This window comes from Lactuca virosa, chromosome 4, assembly GCF_052849685.1.
Source record: "Lactuca virosa cultivar CGN04683 chromosome 4, Lactuca_virosa_CGN04683_v6, whole genome shotgun sequence".
Classification (NCBI taxonomy): domain Eukaryota; kingdom Viridiplantae; phylum Streptophyta; class Magnoliopsida; order Asterales; family Asteraceae; genus Lactuca; species Lactuca virosa.
Genome location: NC_136429.1, coordinates 528,750,771 through 528,773,307, shown reverse-complemented (window position 1 = coordinate 528,773,307; position 22,537 = coordinate 528,750,771). Strand labels below are relative to the sequence as shown.

At 41.3% G+C, this 22,537-nt stretch overlaps 1 long non-coding RNA gene across 1 annotated transcript; it reads right to left on the bottom strand.

The window, feature by feature from the left end:
* Window positions 1-2,687: 2,687 nt before the first annotated feature.
* LOC145103740 (uncharacterized) lies at window positions 2,688-4,816 on the bottom strand. The gene is made up of 3 exons (XR_013706827.1): window positions 4,464-4,816; window positions 3,349-3,406; window positions 2,688-2,820 (listed from the first exon to the last, which is right to left on the bottom strand). It is a non-coding gene; the product is annotated as an uncharacterized LOC145103740 (long non-coding RNA).
* Window positions 4,817-22,537: the final 17,721 nt, after the last annotated feature.

The window sequence follows — 22,537 nt, the reverse complement described above, 5'->3', positions numbered from 1 at the left end:
TTTCACAATATATAAGTTTAAAAGAGTTTAATAAAGAATTTAGCATATAAAAGAGTTTTAACCATTTGAATGGTTATAGATGACTTGATGTCGGTTTATAAAAGGTTTTTGAAATAGTTTGTTTTAACAACACAGTTTGAAGTATAAGAAATCCACTTGTTTGATAGTTATTAATCACATGTGATTGATACAATAACTATAATGTTTTCAACTTGTATTCCCCCCATAAAAACATTTAAAATCATTTAAAAGATAAGTTAGGGGTATGAACTCACCTGTGGTGAGTGATTCGAATGTAAGATCGATATAGGATGCTTGAGTTCACAATTGAAGTCCCGAAGCACTGTTGGATCCTATAAGGCATATATTCACATATTTGGGTATTCAATTAGTGTTTATAACCACCAACTAGTTTAGGGAACTACCTAAGGTTTGTAGGATACACCCTAAATGAAGTGTTAGGCTCACAAATGGAAGCTTGGAAGGGGTTCACGGCCACCCAAGGATGGGTTTGCGACCTTAATGGGTTCACGGCCTCATGAGGTGTTCACGGTCCATATGAATCTATGAAGGATTCACGGCCCTTATGAAGGGTTTAGGGCCGTGATCCCTTCAAGTTCATGAAGATGATGATGAAACATGGCAATTTAAGGCTATGATTTAGTAGTCTTTCAAGTATGACAAGATTAAGGATGAAACACTTACGTTTTTTAGGCTTTAGAGGGTTCACGGTCGAAGCTAGTTGAGAGAGAATGGATGTGTTCACGGTTGGGAGGAGGAGAAATGAGGAGAAAAGAGGTCACTCTAATATATATATAGGAGGTGGTTCACGGCCGTGAACCTAGTTTGCGACCGTGAACACCTTGTGAGTGATTTTCTGGTTCGATTTAATCCTCCTGGTCACAAGCTAACACATCCTAGAATCCATTCATACATTACACTTGGTTGAGAAACTCTCAAACAAACTCTTAACAGTGTTAAAAGATAGCAGACACTAGCCTGACTTTTGATTGAATTGAATGGTTGTACAAGATAGAAATTTCGGGTTTTCACAGACGAAAACCATAATATTTAGGGTTTGGGTGGTATATAAGTGTCGTTATAGCTCATTTCTCCAAACATTTTCAGCCTCCATACCCTTGGGACGTCTTGCAAGACCCTAGCCTTTGTGTGTGTGAGGGTTCTTTGTATTGAGAAGAAGAAGAAGAAGAGATTCCTTGAAGAACTTGTTGTGGAATTCAAGTTGTGGATCTGAGATCTTCATCTCCTTGGGAAGCTCCCGAAGGTAAAAAGATTTAACCTTTACTTGTATTTTCCCTAAGCTCTTACATGCAAAGTTTTATGTGTGCTTAAGTCCCTTTTCTTGGTCTTGATGAGTTGAGCTACTCTAAGACCAAAGGATCCATCCTTTCAGAAGATTCAGGGACGTAGCTTCTATACGGCCAGGAGGGGCTCTGCCCCCCTGTTTATTTTCATAACTAGAACATAACTATTAAAACTTTCACATATTAGGCCTAAAAATAAAAAAATTGACTTTGGCCCCCCCCCCGTTCTTCCATTTTTATACATATTCTATTTCCCCCCCCCCCCCTCAAATCAACACTTCAAGCTCCGTCACTAAGAAGATTTAGGGTGTTTTATCCTTTTAGGTCATAAAGATGCTATCTTGGTCCATTTAGTGGTTTCATGCATGTTATAAAAGGTCTTAAGTGGTTAAGACAAGCAAGGTTTTTGAGCCTAGGGACTTATTGGGTATGCATAACCATAAAGTTGGAAACTTTATGGTTTGGGACACCTTTTTGGGTGTAGATTTGATTTGGGACGTCTGGACGTGATGTATTAAGAGCTTAATGAAGACTTGCATGGCCACAACATACGTTGGGCGTACCAAGGTGTACGCCGGGCGTAGGTGGTCAGCGACGCGCTTTCTGGTCAAGGCGGGTACGCTGAGCATACAGCTGAGTACGCCCCACGTACTTAGCCTGTTGGGTTTTGCTAGTTTGGGCTTCAAGTTGGGACACTTTTTGGGCCTAGATGCTTGGGACCTTATTGGACCATCTGAGTACTGAGTATTTTGGGCTAATTGAAGTATTGAACCTTGGAGTAAGGCCCCAATGGAAGTTTGGCCCAATTTGGAAAATTGGGCCAAGTTTGGACTTTGTGCGATTATTTATTGTTGGGCCTTCTTGGGTCAAGAATTGGGTCTGGGTCTTGGCCCAACTAGGGAAAAGGTAAAGTGGCCATTTACCCTAAGTATGAATCCTTAGTCAAGGATGGTAATCCAATTGTTAATTGGATGTTTGTTTACTATGACAGCTCGAGATTTTTCGTGAGCCAGCAGTCGGAGGTTTCAGTGTGGTTTGACTTTGTGATGTGAGTTTTCCTCACTATACTTTCGAGTCAAAGGCACCAAGGCCGGCCCATTGGTTTGATAACCTGATATTGTTGATACGCTGAGTATAGTATAGATATGCATGCCAGTTTTTATATGCTAGTCTGGTAGATCTGTAGGACTACCTGTGACACTGTCTGTTTATCTGTATATGTCGACATATTGTATGGGTTGAGTTGAGGTTGTACTGCTCCGTGCTGTAGCCAACAAACCCTGGTGTATTGAAACATCCCAAAAATACCGTCCAAAAATTTCATTTTTAAATCATTAAGAAAACCATAATATTAAACATCATATAAAAATCATAAGTCGTGTATCTCGAAATATCATAAACATCTGTCAAATATCAGAGTATAAACATCCCAAGCTAAACAAATGGTGTGTGCACTACAATCATCCCGAGCTCTTCCCCTTGCTACCGGAAGTACCTGAAACCAAAACTGAAAATTGTAAGCACGAAGCTTATTGAGTCTCCCCAAACTACCACATACCATACACATACTCACATGATAACATAACATTGGGCCTTGCCCGCTGTCGGGCCCCACCCGGCATCGGACCGAAGTCCAGTATACATATAAACATATCAACAATGCATATAACATAAACACATAACATAAACATATAAACATTCCTCGGGCCCCGCCCGACATCGAATCGAAATCCGGAAACGTATAACATAACATATAAGCATTTCTCGGGCTTACCCCGACACCAGACCGAAGCCCTGAACATATAAACAAACACATGCAAGAATCACGAAGACATCAAGCATACAAACATTTCCCGGCATCGGACCGAACATATAAGCATTTCCCGGCATCGGACCGAAGTCCGGAAGCATATAAACCTACATCGGGCTATCCCCGACATCATACCTAAGCCCATAACATACTAGCATACATATACGGGCCGACATTGGTGCCTTTAACCCGTTCATACAGGAGGAAACTCACCTCACACTGCTGAAGTCCCGCGGACAAAACTCTAGCTGCTGGATGGTAGATTGCCGAACTGTCAACATCAAAATAACACTCAATTAATAATTAGGTTCCAATACATAACCATAAGTCTATGCTTGGGGTAAAAATACTACTTTACCCCCAACCTAGCTTGATTCAAGCCCAAGGCCCAAACCCACACTCCAAAGGCCTAAATGTCAAACAATGAACCAAAGCCCAACATATGGCCCAATTTTCCAAATTGGGCCCAAACCTCTACATGGTCTTACCCTAAGGCCAAAACATTTATTCCAGTCCAAAAATTTGGCATTCCAATGGTCCAACATCTCATAATCATTAGGGCCTAGTTATGGCCCAATTTTCCAAATTGGGCCCAAGCCTTTCCAATGGGCCTTATCCTAAAGCCCATCCAAATATTCTAGTCCATATACTTGTTCTTGGATGGCCCAGCAATAGCCCAATCACCAAAGACCAATAGAAAGGCCCAACTCAAGGCCCAAACAAAATTAAGGTTTTCACATAAAATGACGATTAGGGTTAAGTGTTCCTACTTAACCCATCAATGACTTAATCCATTAAGTCCATCACCCCACTAGGTCAAACATACAATGTGGTGAGGATTAATTCATAATTCCAATCTAGTGGTCCAAACATTCGGTCCCGACAATACCAAATTAACATATCTAACATTAGGGTTTTCTAAACCCTAATTAGGGTTTCCAACCCCATCACGCCCCAATTAGTCCATTTGTTAAGCTTTTAGGTTAATTAATTGTTAATTAAGTCGGGCACCACCTACTACCACCTCGGGTAGTGGTGGTCAACGACGGATCGCGGCGGCGGCCACCACCTCACGGTGGTGGTTATGAATTTCCATCATTATTCCAGCCACTAAATGCAATTATACAACAATATCCAAATGTACACACACATAAATAACACACACACACTCAACCACCCTTGTGGTGGCAGGCGGTGGTTGGAGGTGACAGCCACCACCTCACGGTGGTGGTGGTGGCTTTTCTTGTGAAATCCGGCCAAGCAACCACACACACGATATACACAACCAGCAACAGCAGCCTACGCTAAACTCGAACAAAACCACCCACCTGGTGGCGTGAAACGGTCAGAGGACGTCATCGGAAAGGATCAGTCGTTGGGGCGGTAGTGGCGACGCAACAGCGGAAGAAGGTGGAGAAGGAGAATGGGCCGGAAAAGCAACCATAGCAGTCGCGGCGTCCGGCGACAACTTCGTCTTCAACGGAAGCGGGCAGCGGCGACATCAGCTCCGTCGTCGACTTCAAACCTCCCGAACAGGCGCGACTTCAGTCTTGATGCTCACTTCATCGGCCGAGGAAAATGTGGTGGTTCACGGCGGTTCGCGACTTCGGCAGCGGCGGCGGCGGCTGAAGAGAGCTCTCATGGTGGTGGCGGCTGTTGAAGGCTTTAGGTTTATGGATTGCGTCCTTCAAACGAGAGGGAAAGAAAACATGGGTTAAATCCCACTTCCATATAATCTTCATACAGATTTGACATTTCCAGTCCCTCCCAATCATAGTCTTCTAAACTTAAGTCCCAATAATTACCATACAGCCCCTGCCTTCATAAATATTTACAAACTAAATCCGGATTTTACCTTTTAGCCCCAGCCTCTAAAAATCATTTCATAACAAGTCCAATATTTTACTAAACACCCCCTGAATTCTGAAAATCTTTACAAAATAACTCCCAAAATTACACTTTAACCCCCGAAAATCCAAATTATATTATTTGGCTCCCCAAAACCAACACACCGCTAAATATTATAGACTTTAGGACTACTATTCATTTATTAATCTTTATCTATTTATTTATTTAAAATCAACGGGATGTTACAAGTATGCCATATATGAGCTGAGGGTTAGGGAAGGCAGGCTAGACTCATACTTAGGACTCATGAGCATTCCAGATACGAGCTGAGGGCCGGGAAGGGCATGCTAGACTCGTACTGAGGGCTTAGCGGTATTCAGTCCAAGGACTGATCAGGCCGGAGAGCAAGCCAGACATAAGCTGTGGGCCGAGGGCAAGCCAAACTTATGTTGTGGGCTCAGGGGTAATCCAGTCTGTTAAGCTGTGGACCCATTACATATTGTTATTATATTTGTGCTATTTGTTATGTATCGGTATTTTGGGGGAACTCACTAAGCTTTGGGCTTATAGTTTTGGATTGTGTTTCAGGTACCTCAGAGGATCGCGACAAGGTGTAACGCCCGTAGATCAGGGCTAGTCAATTTAGAGACGATAAGCATCCAAAATGACTTTTTGATGAAAGATTATTTAGAAGGATTAATCTTAACCAAGTTGTAGTATATGTTACAAGGATTCCGTACATATAAAGAACGCCGAAATCCGAGTTATAACGAAGAAGTTATGACCCGTCGAAGTTTCGCGACAGAACCGACACGACACAGCGCGACGTAAATAGTGAATTTACGATAGAGCGATATTTAGCCTTAGTGGTCTAAATGAAAGTCGTAGAGTTCGTTAAACCGAGAGCGTGCATAAAAAGAACGTCTAAAGCTGACTTCGTATGAGGAAGTTATGATTTTTCGAAGTTTCGACTTAGCGGTATATAGCCCAAATCTCGAAATTGAGATCGAGTGATATTTGGCCGAAAAAATCTAAACGAGAATCGAAGATCTCGTCGTTAGTAGTCCAACGGTAAAAAGACAGACGAAAACGAACGTCGGATGAAGAAGTTATGATTTTATAACAGAGTTTTCCTGTCCCGGTTAACTAAAAATAATATAATAAAAATAAAGTCAAAATTAGCCGACGGAGTCTAAATGAAAGTTGTAGAGCATAGTCTCACCTACGCGTGGATACAAAGAACGTCGAAAACGGAGCTCGTATGCGAAATTTATGAATTTTTGAAGTTCGAGGCACGCATACCAAAGCTTATCCGAAGAGTACGCCCAGCGTACTGCTTGTTGAGGCATTACGCCCAGCGTAATTAGGATTTACGCCCAGCGTAAATCGGGGTTTCAGCCCCTATAAATAGAAGTCGTGGGCTGCCAAATTTGGTTGCTCATTTCTTTCTCTCTCACTCGTTTTACCTCGTTTTACTTGCAAACTTTACCCCCGAAGCCCCGGTATCATTCCCGAGACCCGAAGCAAGTCCCGAAGCCCCAAAGATCCCGAGAAATATAGTTTTCGAGCCGAAACTCTGCCCGCGTGAAGCCCAGTTTTGGAGAAAACATCCCGGTTTCATCGAAGATTATTGTTTTAATAGACGAGGTGCTGTCCGATCATCGTCTTATCAGGTGAGTGTAGTCACTTTCTTCCAACACATAAATATGAAGTATTTGCTATGAAATACGTACTATGTGTTAATAAATTGTTTGTTTATCTGAGATGGGTGTTGAATATGAAGTTTTGGCTATAAAATACGTGATATGTGTTAATAAGTTGTTTGTTTATTTGAGATGGGTGTTGAATGTAATGTTTGGTACAAGTTTTAAATAAGTTAAATTGTATATGTATTTTATATCTACGAATATGTTGGGTAAAACATGGGTAGATAAATGATGATGTATGAAAGATAATTAAGAATAAAATTGGCAGATGCACCAAATAGTGAATGTCGTAATCCTGGCAGATGCGTTTAAAGGATAATGTCGGCAGATGCGCCTAATAGTGTATGTCGTAATCCAAGATGTGGCGCCTAATAGTGCATGTCGTAATCCAGGCAGTGACGCCTAATAATGTATGTCGTAATCCAGGCAGTGACGCCTAATAGTGAATGTCGTAATCCTGACAGAGGCGCTTAAAGGATAAAGTTGGCAGATGCGCCTTATGTAGCAATGGAGTTTGTGCCAATTCCTTAGGTCAATCCTTAGGAATGAATGAATGAAGGATAGTTGATTCTTAGGGTAAAACCTTAATAAATAAATAAGATAATGGGGATGGGTAATTGGTTTGATTGTTTGATGATTGAATATAATAATTGTATTATTGTGGGTTGAAAACCCTATATGCTCACCAGGCTCCCAAGCCCGACCCACTCAGTTGTATTTGTATTACAGGAAGTGGCTCAAGAGTATAAGTTGGTTGGCATGACGAGAGATAATGGATTATAGGCCAGTAGTTATAAATAACTGTTGTAAAGTCTATTTTGATTTGTTTATGCTTTTGGTCTGTATCGGAACATGACATCCCGAGATTTTATTATTTAATGAAAAGTACATTCTCTTTGAGAAATGTTTTGATAAAGTTTTATTATATCTTGTTTGGGAACAAATTCCGCAACCGTTTTCTTTAAAAGATTACTCTGATTTATAAAACAAAGCATAAACAAATCGGTCTTTTCTGGCCGTGAAAAAAGGGATGTTACACAAGGAAAAGGCGTGATCGTGCACCTCCTCATGTTTTTGTTTTACGATTTTGGGATTTCTCTGATATGAAACTTAGTTTGAAAACAATTTGTAAACAATGTTGGTTTTGGGTTGTTTAAAAAGTTTAAAATTTTCAAGAATTTTATGAATGTTATAGATAAACATTACTCATGTGTGGGTATTTCTTGGGAAACCTCAACTTGGACTCTGCTGATTGTACACTGTGACAACCGTCAATTTTTAGCCAAGTCAAAGTCAACTAAAGTCAACAAGTCAAACCGGTCGACTCAATTAGCCCTTGCGTATTAGGGTTTACATTATGTAATTACTGTACAACTCGCTATGTTAATAAGAAAACATCATTTGGAAAGTTCGTGTGTTTAAAGTTCCTAAGCCTTAAATACGGTAAACGATGAACCAAAGCGATAAAACACTATTGCACACTGATCGGGAGTGTGTTGGTCACTAAAACATGGCTTAACGAGGTTTACAAACCTTGCGTTACAAAGCCAAACACTCAAAAAGGTCACAAAAGAAGTCTCTCCAAATCTCTTTCACTCTAACTCTCCCAAAACTCTCTAAGTAAGAGAAATCTCTCCAAGAAGGTGAAATCTCTCCCAAATCTCTCTTTGTATGAGAAATCTCTCCAAGAATGTCAAATCTCTCCCAAATCTCTCCAAGAATGTGAAACCTCTCCCAAATCTCTCTCTGTATGAGAAATCTCTCCAAGAATGTCAAATCTCTCCCAAATCTCTCCAAGAATGTGAAACCTCTCCCAAATCTCTCTCTGTATGAGAAATCTCTCCAAGAATGTCAAATCTCTCACAAATCTCTCCAAGTATGTGAAATCTCTCCCAAATATCTCTCTGAATGAGAAATCTCTCCAAGTATGTGAAATCTCTCCCAAATCTCTCTAAGTATGCCAAATCTCTCCAAATATGACAAATCTCTCACAAATCTCTCTCAAAACCTCTTTTGATATTTTTGTAATCATTTGGGGCATCCCGACACTTGACTTGGTGAAAAACCATGCGAAACGGGAAGATACCTTGGAAAATAGCCTCTTAGGGACGGAGTCCCTCTATAGGGATCAAACCCTCCTTGAACCGGAGTCTACTGGAGGAGCCGCAGCCACCTAGCCGCAGCCAGCAAGCCGCAGCCGGCGAGCCGCAGCCAGCGAGCCGCAGCCACCGACCGCAGCCCTCCTGACTTCGGACCGCATCCCTCCTGCTCGGACCGCAGCCCCCTTTCCTCTTCGAATCCGCACCCGCGACCAGGCCTTCACTTCGGATCCAAGGCAGTTAAGGCCGGAGTCACCCTCCTGACTTCGGATTTTGCGATTTTCACCCGGTTTTCGACCCCGACTCCGTTTTAAGCCTGTTTTTAATTATTTTAACGCGGGATTTTCTCCAGAAATCATATTTTAATATATAAGACCCTAAATATTCATAATTTAAACATATTTTTATGGAAATCTTTATTTAAGAATAAAATCTAGTGGGTGAATGATTGAGGTGGAGTGTTGACTTTACTTTAGTTTATGACACAAGCAACCACCCCCACACCCACTCTATGACCAGCCACTCCTCCCCACCATCCCTAGTCACTTCAATGTACTTTCCCACTCATTTCCCAGCCATTCCCACATTCTAAGGGTTGGAAAACCCCCTCTCTCCTCACACTTCTCTCCTTTTCACACATTCCACCAAAGATCAAACACATCTTTTCTCTCAAACTCTCTCTTTCTCAATTTCTAGATTTCCAAGGCATTTTTCAAGCTCTCTTCCACTCTTGGTAAGTATAATTCATTCTTCTTATGATTATTTCACTTTCTTTTTCCCAAATCATAGATTGCTTACACAAATTCCATCACATTTGTGTTAGATCTTCAAATCTTCAAAGCATCTCCCAAGTGTTCTTGAGTTGAAAACTTCTTTTCCCCATCATCCATCTACTGAAAACACTCAAGGTGAGTTCATACCCCTATCTTTTCATGTTTTCTTAAGTTTTAAGAGGGGGGGGGGGGAATACAAGTTAAAACACTAAGAACACAACTAAACTCACTTAACAGCCTTCATCAGAAAAGTTTAACTCCATTCACGGACTGTTTTGGTCAACTTAAACATTTTAGTTTTCAAAACTGTATTAGGTTCAAATAGTTCAGGTTCATACCTTTACAATGACTATTTGCACATCTCCATACGATTTTTCTACGATTTATGGTGATTTTTACAAAACTGCCTATAATTTCAAGAACAAATCCGGACCAGTCTGTGATTATGGACTTTTTCACACAAGTTGGAAGTCACTAAAAATCATGAGAAAATTTATGAACAAACTAGACAAATTTTCTAAACTCTCAGAATATACGGATTTTGATTTCGACCTTTGATGATTTTTCTATAGATTTTCTAAGCACAGGAATAGAAATGTTATCACTAGAAAAATGCCATCAATTTCATTCACACCTTGTAATTTGTTGAGCAAGGTGTGTATCATTATGTGATTATATATTATTACATTATATGTCATTTTGCCTTGGTATGTAGACATACATCAGAAAACAAATGGGTTTTTACTATATTAAGTATGGTGAAATGATAAATTGTCATAAACAAAGTTTACATCCGTTACATACAAACGTTTAGTAAGCCATGACAAGAATAGTACTAATTGAATACATGTGAATGATAATACATATTATTTACCTTATCTTGAAGGTATGAATCGTATACCAAGGTTGCCACTACTACAAGTAATTATAATAAACTATAATAAGTGTACACTACCAACAAATACGCTAACTATAGTAGGTATAGTTAGGTTGCATTACATTACAAACAATATGATAAACTATAATAGGTATAGTTTATGTTCACTATCACTACCACTATTTGATAAACTATACTATGCATAATTCATGTTCACTATCGCTACCACTATTCGGTGAATTATGATATGTATAGTTTATGTTCACTCCCACCACCACTATTTGATAAACTATAATATGCATAATTCATGAGCACTATCACTACCACTATTTGGTGAATTATTGTAACATCCCGAAATTCAGGTACAACTATTTAGCCCTTCTTTTATTCAAAGTGTCAAGTTAAGCCCTTAAGAGGAATTGGTAGCAAATGAGTACGCTGGGCGTACTCAAGAGTACGCTGCGCGTACTCATGCGCTTATTTTGGACGCGACTAGAGTTTGAAGTGCAAGTTTGGATCTGAGATCTACAGAGGAAGGAGCTGCATTTGGAGGTATAAAGTTCAAAACTTTCCTCTTCATTTGGTTTGTTGCTTCATGGACCATTTTAGGGTTAAAAGTCCCAAAGGTGGAGACTTTATGAGCGTAATGTGCTCCATGGACCTAGATCTGTCCCATTTCAGTGGTATTTGTGTTGTAGATCCATAAAGTTCCCATCTTGGTCGTGGATATGAGATCATGCTTGAGTATTGGGCTTTCTAGTGTTAGGAAATGGTATATTTTGGGTGTTAGTGACTTGTTCAGCCATGCAAAGGCTTAAAGTCATCGACTTTATGGATTAAGAGGCTTAAAATGGTTAGATCTAAAAGCTGGACGTGAGTCTTAACTGTTTAAGACCTCAAGAGCTAAGGGACTGAAACTGGGATTTACGCCGGGCGTAATCCCAATACGCGCGGCGTACGGGGTGGCGTTCCCCGATTCTGAGAGACTGCCGGGTACGCCCAGCGTACACATCTGGTACGCGCAGCGTAACCCGGAGGGTTGACTTTTGGTTGACTTTTAGGGTTTGGTCTATAGTGGGGCCTTTGAGCTATGAGAGGGGTAAAATGGTCTTTTACCCTTCTGAGAGTACTAAGAGGAGGAATAGTCTAGCCTTGAGAGATGTATTGATTGAGAGTATTTATTTTACATGATTAGGCGGAGGCTAGACCTGATTTTACAGAGTTCGAGCTTTACCGAGTTACCCGAGGTGAGTCTTCTCACTATACTTTACCTAGAGTGGTAATTAGAGCTATGAGACAGAGTATGTTGTATGCTTTTGCATGATGTGATTTCTATGTGTTATATGCTATGTATGTTACAGAGTTTTCAGAGTTAGGACCGGAAGGTCCACAGAGTTAGGGCCAGAGGGTCCACAGAGTTAGGGCCAGAGGGCCCACAGAGTTAGGGCTAGAGGGCCCACAGAGTTAGGGCTAGTGTTGGATATAGTGTCTAAGTCCATAACTTTATTTGGTATGTACTTGACCCGACCCGGCATGGTCCATTTGGGTTGCATGGCATTGCAATACTTGGATAGACTAAATGAGAGAATAAGGCACTTATGATTATTAATATATTATAAGTTCTAATATATTAATAATAGTATTATTTAATTAGTATTGATCAAGTATTAATCTGGGATTAATTTGGTGATCAAAGTGAGACTAATTAAATATATAGGGTTGATTATGATAATCATCAATTCTTTTATGGTGGATTAATGATCCATGGTTTATGGGTTATGGATGTAACCATATGGAGCTCCATGGATAGTCCATGGGAGTTACAAATCCATGGGTCATGGGAAATCAAGAGTCATGACAATTAAGGGCATTCATGTGTAAACCCTAATTGTGACAACACTATAAAAGGAACCCTATGGCTAGCAAAAAGTGGACCTAGTGGACATAGTGTTACTAGAGAGGGCATAACCAATTTTGAGTGCTAGAAGTATTCTCTCAAGTTATTCCAAGTCTTGTGGTGTTGTGTGAAGCATTTGAGGCACAACATTTGGGGTGCTAGGCTCACAAAGTCTTGAAGGAATCCAAGCAACAATAAGGTATGTATTTCTACTAGTTTTATGTTTTATGTAATCCCCATGCCATGCTAGTTAGGAAATAACCTTGAAAAAGTAATTTGCATGTATATAGAGAAAACATAGATTCAAGGTTATTAGGGTTGCATGTACACTTAGGAAGTGTTAGAATGCTCAAAACCCATCAGTGGTATCAGAGCCTAGGATTGTTTTCTGTATACTTGATGCAAAACTGCTTAAAAATCGAAAATTCTGCATTCTGACGACTGGACTCGCCGAGTCCATGGGGAGGACTCGCCGACTCCATGAACAAATTCATTCTACTCGCCGAGTAGAATAATGCACTCGGCGAGTAGGAGCGTGCTGAGCAGTTTTTTCGAGTTTTGTTGCTGGAAATGGATTAAGATCATTATCCCAATCTGTTTTGGACTTGTAAAATCTGTTTTTCAAAATGATAATGATTATGTTAACCCATTTTACATTACTTTTATCAATTTTCAAGTATTGTATATAGTTATATGATTTCTTGAAATTGCTTGACATGAATTTGTGTTCTTATGAGTTTTTAGAAGATCATAGGAATTATGTGTAACCACCATGTGTGTTTAATTCATGATCTTAATGGCTATGATGGTGTCCATAACTTGTCCTCAAGTTATGGATAACCAAAAGTCACTTCTTTTAATTGTGATTAAAGAACTAAAGAGGTTTCATAAAATGAAGAGTCTTCATTTTTATGAACCATTAAAACTCATAAGTTACAAATTGAAGAGACTTGGAATAGTTTCAAATCTTGCCCTCAAGTTTTGGAATTTGAAAAGTCTTACACTTTAATACTTTAATTCCAAATTAAACCTTAGATTTTTAAAAAGTTTAAAAATCAACACTTATACTATTATTATAATTTTATTATATAGATATGTATAAGAATATGTCATTCTTACCGTTAGTAGGCCTCATTCACGAAGCCGGTCTATAAGGGGGGTATAAGGTTGTTGCCTATAAAATGGTGACTTAATGGGTGTCCACTCTCACCCACCACTTCCTTGATCGGTGGAGGGTCGTTAGCCGAACGGGTAGGATACGACTTTAAATACTTGTTAAAAGTATAATGAATTATAAAGTAACTATACATTATAAATTCCCAATCTTAGTTACTTTAGGAAAATGTGAAATTGGTGCTAGCCCATAAAATTACACTTTGTACCTTACCAAGTCGTTAGTGGAGCGTGTGTGGTTAACCGGCACACTAACATGGACTAGTAAGAGTGGCAAAGGGTAACTTGACCTTATTATAGATCGGTGGAGCGTGTGTGGTTAACCGGCACATCGATTAGGTAATATTGTTGAGGGTACCAAGTCAATTTGTATGGTTATTCACACCTTGTTTGTGATCCTCGGCATCCCAGTCACAAACTTGAGAGGGCACAATCGAGATTCAAACATGCCATTGAAAAGTTCAATGTATCTCAAAAGATCTAGGAGTTTCAAAACCACTAAAACTTAATAATAAAATATTTCGTTCTTATGGTGGAAATTGGTAAATCGTCATTTACCTACCTTCAAATATTTTATAGTATGGATTACGGCATCCCTCTTCCAACTATAAATAGTTTGTTGGATCCTAGCCTTAATATTTCATTTGGGTGAATTATTAAGGATTCCTAATCTAATGAAACTTGTCTTTCTTTCCTTTCAGATGTCTTCCAACAATGCTTCTGGCTCAAACACAACAGGCTCCTTTTCCCTTATGAACTTGTGTGGTAAGGTCATCTTTGATGGATCCAATTTCAATGAGTGGATCAGAAACATCAGAATGATTACCCGCTATGAGGACAAAGAATATGTCCTCGATAGGGAGCTTAAGGTTGTGAGTGAAGCCACTGCTACTCCTGAAGAGTTTGCGGAGTTTGTTGCACATGAAAAGGATGCTACTAAAGTAGCATGCATCATGATGGCCACCATGACTCCTGAACTTCAAAAATCCTATGAAGATTTCTACCCCTATGAGATGCACCTGGATCTGATGGAAAGGTACCATCAGAGCGCGCATCAGGAGAGGTATGAAATCATCTCCTCCATGATAACCGCAAGGATGAAGGATGGTGAACCCATCACCGGTCACTTGCAGAAGATGCAAAGGTTCGTTGACCGGTTGCTGAAGCTAAATGTTGACTTTCCTGAGGAAATGGCGATTGACATCATTCTCCATTCCTTACCTCCAAGTTATGATCAGTTTCGTATGACTTATCATATGAACAAGGAGGAAGTCACACTTAGCAAACTTCAAGGACTCTTAAGGACAGCTGAAAACGGCCTTAAGGGTAAAGCGGTTGCTACTTCTACTCCTTCAACAGCCCCTGTTCTGGCTATTGGGCAGGGAAAGGGTAAGAAGAGGAAAAACCCTTCGAAGGGTACCAAGGGTAAGACTCTTGATGGTTCCTCTTCAAGTGGGACAAAGAAAGGTCCCATTACTCCTTCTTCAAACCCAAAGGAAGCACAGTGCTTCTATTGCCAGGATAAGGGACACTTCAAGCGAAGCTGCCCTAAATATCTGCAAGATATAAAGGATGGGAAGGTTAAACCCACCCATGCAGGTATTTACACAATATTGTCTAACAACTCATCTAATGCTAATTCTTGGGTGCTTGATACAGGGTGTGGTATTCACATTTGTACTGATCTGCAGGCACTAAGAAGAAGTGAGCAAGTGGAGCACGGGAAGATAAACTTAGTCATGGGCAACAGGAAAGCATCACCTGTTACCAAGATAGGAGTTTATTCTTTATTGCTTAATAATGGGTTAATGTTAGATTTGAATAAGTGTTGTTACTCGCCCGAAATGGCGAGAAATATTATTTCCTTTCATGGCTTGTACAAACAAGGTTTTACATTTTCATTTGATAATAAAAATGGTGCTATTAATGTTTATTACAATGATGTATTTTACTTTAAAGCATTACCTTGTGATGGTGTATATGAAGCCGTGAATGTTGAAGACAATCTAGGAAATAATGTGTTGTATATTGATTCTTCAGATAGCTTGGATAAAGCATCCTTGTGGCATTGTCGTCTTGGACATGTTAACAAGAAGCGCATAGGCCAACTCCAAAAGGCTGGAGTCTTGGAATCATTTGACCTCAAGTCAGATGATAGTTGCGAGTCTTGTTTACTTGGAAAAATGACAAAGTCACCCTTCACAGGTACTTGTGATAGGGGTGAAGGTTTGTTGGACCTTGTACACACGGATGTGTGTGGGCCCTTCAGAGTTGCTACAAGGGATGCTAATCGCTATTATGTGACTTTTACTGATGATTACAGTAGATATGGATATATTTACTTAATCAAGCATAAGTCATAAACCTTTGAAAAGTTCAAAGAGTTTAAGCAGGAAGTGGAGAATCAATTGGGCAGGAACATCAAGATGCTCCGATCCGATCGAGGAGGAGAGTATCTTAGCATTGAGTTCCTTGACTATCTTAAGGAATGTGGGATTGTCTCACAATTGACACCTCCCAGAACACCACAGTTGAATGGTGTAGCTGAGAGGCGCAATCGAACCTTGTTGGATATGGTTCGTTCCATGATGAGTCGAGCTTCGTTACCAATCTCTTTCTGGGGGTATGCCTTAGAGACTGCCGCCCATATCCTTAATCTAGTCCCTACTAAAAAGGTTGCCAAAACACCTCACGAGATGTGGACTGGGAAAGTTCCCAATTTGGACCACATCAAGATTTGGGGTTGTGAAGCTTTCGTGAGGCGTGAGACTCATGATAAGCTTGAACCTCGAAGTGAGAGGTGTATTTTCATCGGCTACCCACATAGATCCTTTGGTTACCTCTTCTACAGACCCAGTGATAATGTGGTTTTTGTAGCAAGAAGAGGAGTCTTTCGTGAGAGAGAATTCATAAGCCAAGGGGACAGTGGGAGACAAATTGACCTTGAAGAGCTTCAAGAGTCAAGTGGTGAAGGAACCTCAAATGCTATCGACCAACCTGAGGAGGAAACTCCTGTTGATCCGATAGATGAGTCTGTACCTCCAAGACGTTCCACTAGGGTGAGGAACACACCTGATTTTTATTATGGTTATCACATCACCACTGAAGGTGATACATTTATTAGTGATAGTACACTAATAGATTTGGATGAACCTAATAACTACAGGGAAGCCATGGCAGGCCCTGAGTCTGCTAAATGGAAGGAGGCTATGGACAGCGAGATTCAGTCCATGTATGACAATCAAGTTTGGAACTTGGTTGACAATGTACCAGGTCGTAAGACAGTTGGGTGCAAATGGATCTTCAAGAAGAAGACCGACATGGATGGGAAGGTACACACTTATAAAGCGCGACTGGTTGCGAAGGGCTTTACTCAAACTCCGGGAGTTGACTATGATGAGACCTTCTCACCATTAGCTAAGATTAAGTCTATTAGAGTATTGTTAGCCATAGCTGCATTTCATGATTATGAAATATGGCAAATGGATGTCAAAACTGCTTTCCTTAATGGAAAGTTGGCTGAGGATGTTTACATGGCTCAACCAGAGGGTTTTGTCGATACAAGATACCCTAATAGAGTGTGTAAGCTTGATAAATCCATTTATGGATTGAAACAAGCATCTCACAGATGGAATCTTTGCTTTGATGAGAAAGTCAAAGAGTTTGGCTTTTCTAGGAGTGAGGATGAGTCTTGTGTGTATGTCAGGGCTAGTGGGAGCATAGTTAGCTTCTTGGTGTTGTATGTGGATGACATACTTCTCATAGGAAACGACGTCTCAACCTTGCAGGAGGTTAAGTCCTGGCTTGGGAAGTGTTTCGCTATGAAGGACCTTGGAGAAGCTGCCTATATCCTAGGGATAAGGATATTGAGAGATAGGAGTAAGAGACTAATTGGACTTAGTCAAAGTACTTATTTGGATAAGGTACTGAAGAGGTTCAGTATGCAAGATTCCAAGAAAGGAGAATTACCAATCCAGAGTAATACCAAGCTGAGTAAGACTCAGAGTCCGAGTATAGAGGCTGAGATAGCTGAAATGAGTCATATACCATATGCTTCCGCTGTGGGCTCGATCATGTATGCTATGACTTGTACTCGCCCTGATGTGGCCTTTGCTTTGAGCATGGTCAGTAGATATCAAGGGAACCCTGGCAAGGCACACTGGACAGCGGTAAAGAACATTCTCAAGTATCTGCGGAGGACTAAGGATTGGGTCCTTACCCTCGGAGGCAGTGATGACTTGAGAGTGGAAGGATATAGCGATGCTAGCTTCCAGACTGATAGGGATAATTTCCGCTCTCAGTCAGGCTGGGTCTTTATCCTAAATGGAGGGGCAATTACTTGGAAAAGTTCCAAGCAGGAGACAATAGCTGATTCTACTTGTGAATCAGAGTACATAGCAGCAAGTGAAGCAGCTAAGGAGGCGATATGGCTAAAGAACTTCATCGGAGACCTTGGAGTTGTACCAGCTATAAAGGAGCCAATGGAAATTTTTTGTGACAATGAAAGTGCGGTTGCTTTGGCTAAGGAACCAAGAGATCACGGGAGATCTAGGCACATTGACAGAAAACACCATTTCATCAGACATCGAATAGAAGAAGGACTCCTCGTGGCTAAGAGGGTATCATCAAATGAGAACCCGACAGATCCCCTCACGAAGGGACTGAGCAGGGTTAAGCATTTACAGCATGCGAGGCGCATTGGGCTGAGGGATGATATTAGTTTCAATAATTAGATTCCTGAAACTTGTAAAATGTAATTGACATTTGATGATAAATAAAAGTTGTTATTTATTTATGAGTAAGGTGTTACTATCTTGTGTTGATTGTTTACTATGTTTCAATTTTGCATGTTTTTACTTCCAGAATAATTATGTTATTATTCAAACCATCCACAGTCAGTCAAACTTTGGAAGTAAGTATTGATTTAAGACTGTCATGAATTTGGCTTGTATGATTTGTCTAAAAGTGCTTTGGACAATGCAATGGTTGCTACAACATTCATGAGTACTCATAAGGGCTGAGTATTGGATCCAACCCACGCTCACTTGCATCACTTCATGGAATTTATCTCGAGTGATCGTGAGACGGTAATATCATATAAATCTTCAAACCTAGAGATATGAGTTGTTGACTATGAGTTGGTTATTCATTGATTGCACGAAAACGCATTGGTAACTCGATGTCATAAAACGTGCCTTTGTGAATAATTCAACAAGTAGTTAGTACAAGCATATCAGTCGAAGTTTATCTGTTCCTTCTAGAAATAGAAGCGATATCTGGGCCCCTCGATGATTTGGTTTTGACCTATGTACCGGGCCCGGTCAGAACCTAATTGATGTGTTCAATTTAGTTCTATGTCGAAACAAATCAGAGATCGAGAAACAAATGCTGGACAATAAGTAAGACCATGTTCCATGTGTTTGTCCGGCTGATATCATGAGAACAGAGGATTATATGATCACTTATCTTAAATGGCGTATCATCATCATCTCAGTTCCGAGAGACTTTGAAAGAGCTACGATTGCTAGTCGGATTTTGAAGTCATATTTGCAAATATAGTTATTAGACTTATCCAAGTGGGAGACTGTTGGATATAGTGTCTAAGTCCATAACTTTATTTGGTATGTACTTGACCCGACCCGGCATGGTCCATTTGGGTTGCATGGCATTGCAATACTTGGATAGACTAAATGAGAGAATAAGGCACTTATGATTATTAATATATTATAAGTTCTAATATATTAATAATAGTATTATTTAATTAGTATTGATCAAGTATTAATCTGGGATTAATTTGGTGATCAAAGTGAGACTAATTAAATATATAGGGTTGATTATGACAATCATCAATTCTTTTATGGTGGATTAATGATCCATGGTTTATGGGTTATGGATGTAACCATATGGAGCTCCATGGATAATCCATGGGAGTTACAAATCCATGGGTCATGGGAAATCAAGAGTCATGACAATTAAGGGCATTCATGTGTAAACCCTAATTGTGACAACACTATAAAAGGAACCCTATGGCTAGCAAAAAGTGGACCTAGTGGACATAGTGTTACTAGAGAGGGCATAACCAATTTTGAGTGGTAGAAGTATTCTCTCAAGTTATTCCAAGTCTTGTGGTGTTGTGTGAAGCATTTGAGGCACAACATTTGGGGTGCTAGGCTCACAAAGTCTTGAAGGAATCCAAGCAACAACAAGGTATGTATTTCTACTAGTTTTATGTTTTATGTAATCCCCATGCCATGCTAGTTAGGAAATAACCTTGAAAAAGTAATTTGCATGTATATAGAGAAAACATAGATTCAAGGTTATTAGGGTTGCATGTACACTTAGGAAGTGTTAGAATGCTCAAAACTCATCAGCTAGAGGGCCCACAGAGTTATGGGACTGGAGGGTCCCACAGAGACACCTTGACCAGAGGGTCATCAGAGTTATAGCCTCGAGTGGCTAATATGTGTTGTGTGGTATTGTGGGGAACTCACTAAGCATTTATGCTTACAGTGTTGTGTTATGTGTCTCAGGTACCAGCGAGGATCGCGGGAAGGCGCCGGCTTGATCAGTACACACACGGGGATATTTTTATTATGATCTTGGGATATGATGTTATGATTGACTATGTGATACAATGGTGTTTTTATAACGATTATGAATGAAAATGTGTTTTATAAAATGTGAAAAATTGTTTTAAAAATTTGGGTGTTACAAGTTGGTATCAGAGCCTTGGTTTGAGGGATTCAGATTCATCTTCGGGCGTATCTGAACTCAAACTAAGGATTTGAGAGAAATTTTGATGACTAAAAACTTTTTAAAAGAGTAAAAAGAGTTTTGAGACAAACAGAGCAGAGCCGTGTGTACGATCAGCCAGCGCCCGAACGGTGATTTCCCAAAATACCCTTGTAATTAGTGTTATGAGATATATTATGTTATGATATATGATGAGTTATGCTATGCATGCTAGAGTAGACTAGGTATTCTTATTAGGACTAGAGTGGCCTGATATGTGATGCCTTAGTCTAGGAGTTTTGCTGCTAGGGATACTTGAGAGTGTTTAGATAGCAGCGAGGAGTGTATGAGAGAGCTGCTAGTGAGTAGCATATGGTTAAAGAGAGTAGAGTACTTGGGACTTGGGATCCAAGGAGGAGGACTTAGAGTGGATGCTGATGCGGTGTGGACGGTAGTATAGGGCCCGTACTACTGAAGACACCGGAGCAGTGCGCACCCTAAGTAAGAATCCATTGGGTACTAAGGAGCAAGTAGGGTGGAGTTATCGAGTGCGAGTATACTCGAGCGAGTCCCTGATATTTATTATCTTGTATTTCAGAGACATCATGGTTGGGACACGCCACACACCAGAGAGCAGCGGTACTAGTGATGAGGAGATCCGTAGGATCATTCATGAGGAGGTGGCTGCGGCCATCAGGGCAGAGATACCAGAGATGTTCGGGTCTATCAAGACCACACTGATAGAGACATTTGACGAGAGATACGCTGCTCTTTCTGAGGCTGCGGTTGCTGCGGCCACTGCAGCTATAGCTGCGACTAGGCCGCAGGGTGGTGATGCGTTGCTGTTTCGTGAGTTCAGCAACACAAAACCACCGGAGTTTGATGGGACCCAGGACCCGATTGCAGCGATGAGGTGGATATCAAACATTGAGGGGTGTTTCTTTACTTGCTCATCTCCAGAGCATTTGAGAGTCCGGTTCGCGTTGAACCAGCTTCGCTTGGGAGCGAAGGACTGGTGGAAGTTTGTGACGGCGCACTATTCGCCTACTGAGCTTGTTGCAGTGACCTGGGAGAGGTTCACTGCTATGTTCCGAGAAGAGTACGTTCCCCAGGTGGAGAGGGAGCGTTTGGCCCAGGAGTTTTTGACCCTCAAGCAGGGTACATAGTCTGTTACAGTGATCACCATGATGTTCCATGAGCGGGCGATGTTCTTCCCAGAGCACGTGTCCTCCGAGCAGGCACGTATGAGCCGATATCTGAGCATTTTGAGGAGGGATATACGAGAGTTCGTGGCGAACTCGACGTACCGGACATTTGCCGAGCTTCAGGCAAATGCCCGGAAGAGGGAGATAGAGCTGGAGACTCAGGCTAGGGAGGAGGCAGAGTCTCAGGGGAGGGATCGGCGACCGGCACAGTCTCAGCCGGCAGCCAAGCGGGCCAAGCCTGCCGATTCGAGATCAGGGAGCCAGAGGGGCCGCACTTGTGGCAAGTGCGGCAAGAGTCATGACGGAGTGTGCAGAGCAGGGTCTTGCTACAAATGTGGCAAGGAGGGGCATATGGCCAAGGATTGCCCCAAGGGGTTTGTAGTCTGTTTTCACTGCAACCAGACCGGACACCGGAAGGCCGAGTGTCCACAGTTACGAGGGTCAGCTCAGGGAGCTTCTCAGGGATCTGCTCCTGCTGCTGTTCGAGCTACAGAGAGTCGGCCGGCGAAGGCTGAGGCACCGAAGGCTCGCGGGAGAGCCTTCCAGTTGACAACGGAGGAGGTCCGCGCAGCACCCGATGTGGTAGCTGGTATGTATTCTTTCCTCTGTTTATTTTGAGTTTGTAGTGTTATGCTTATATTGTGATATGCGTAGGTACATTTCTTGTGTGTTCTGTACCTGCCTTGGTGTTATTTGACTCGGGTGCGAGTTGGTCTTTTGTGTCACTAGCGTTTAGTCAGCACATCAGTACCCAGCGTGAGGCGTTGAGTCGACCTCTACGAGTTTCCATAGCTGACGAGCGAGCGGTGTATGCTACTGATGTGATTCGAGGATGTGTACTCGAGATCTTCGGTGTCGAGTTTCCGATAGATCTGGTCCCGATTGCTATGGGGGACGTATGTGTCATAGTGGGCATGGATTGGTTGAGCCGTTTCGGAGCTGTGATTGACTGTGAGCGACAGTTGATGACGATACGAGACCCCAGTGGGGGAGTACTTACGGTGTACGGCGAGGGTTCCCGTTCTGGGTCAGCATTTTGTTCGGCCGCGAGAGCGAGGCAGAGTTTACAGCAGGGTTGTAGTGGGTTTGTGG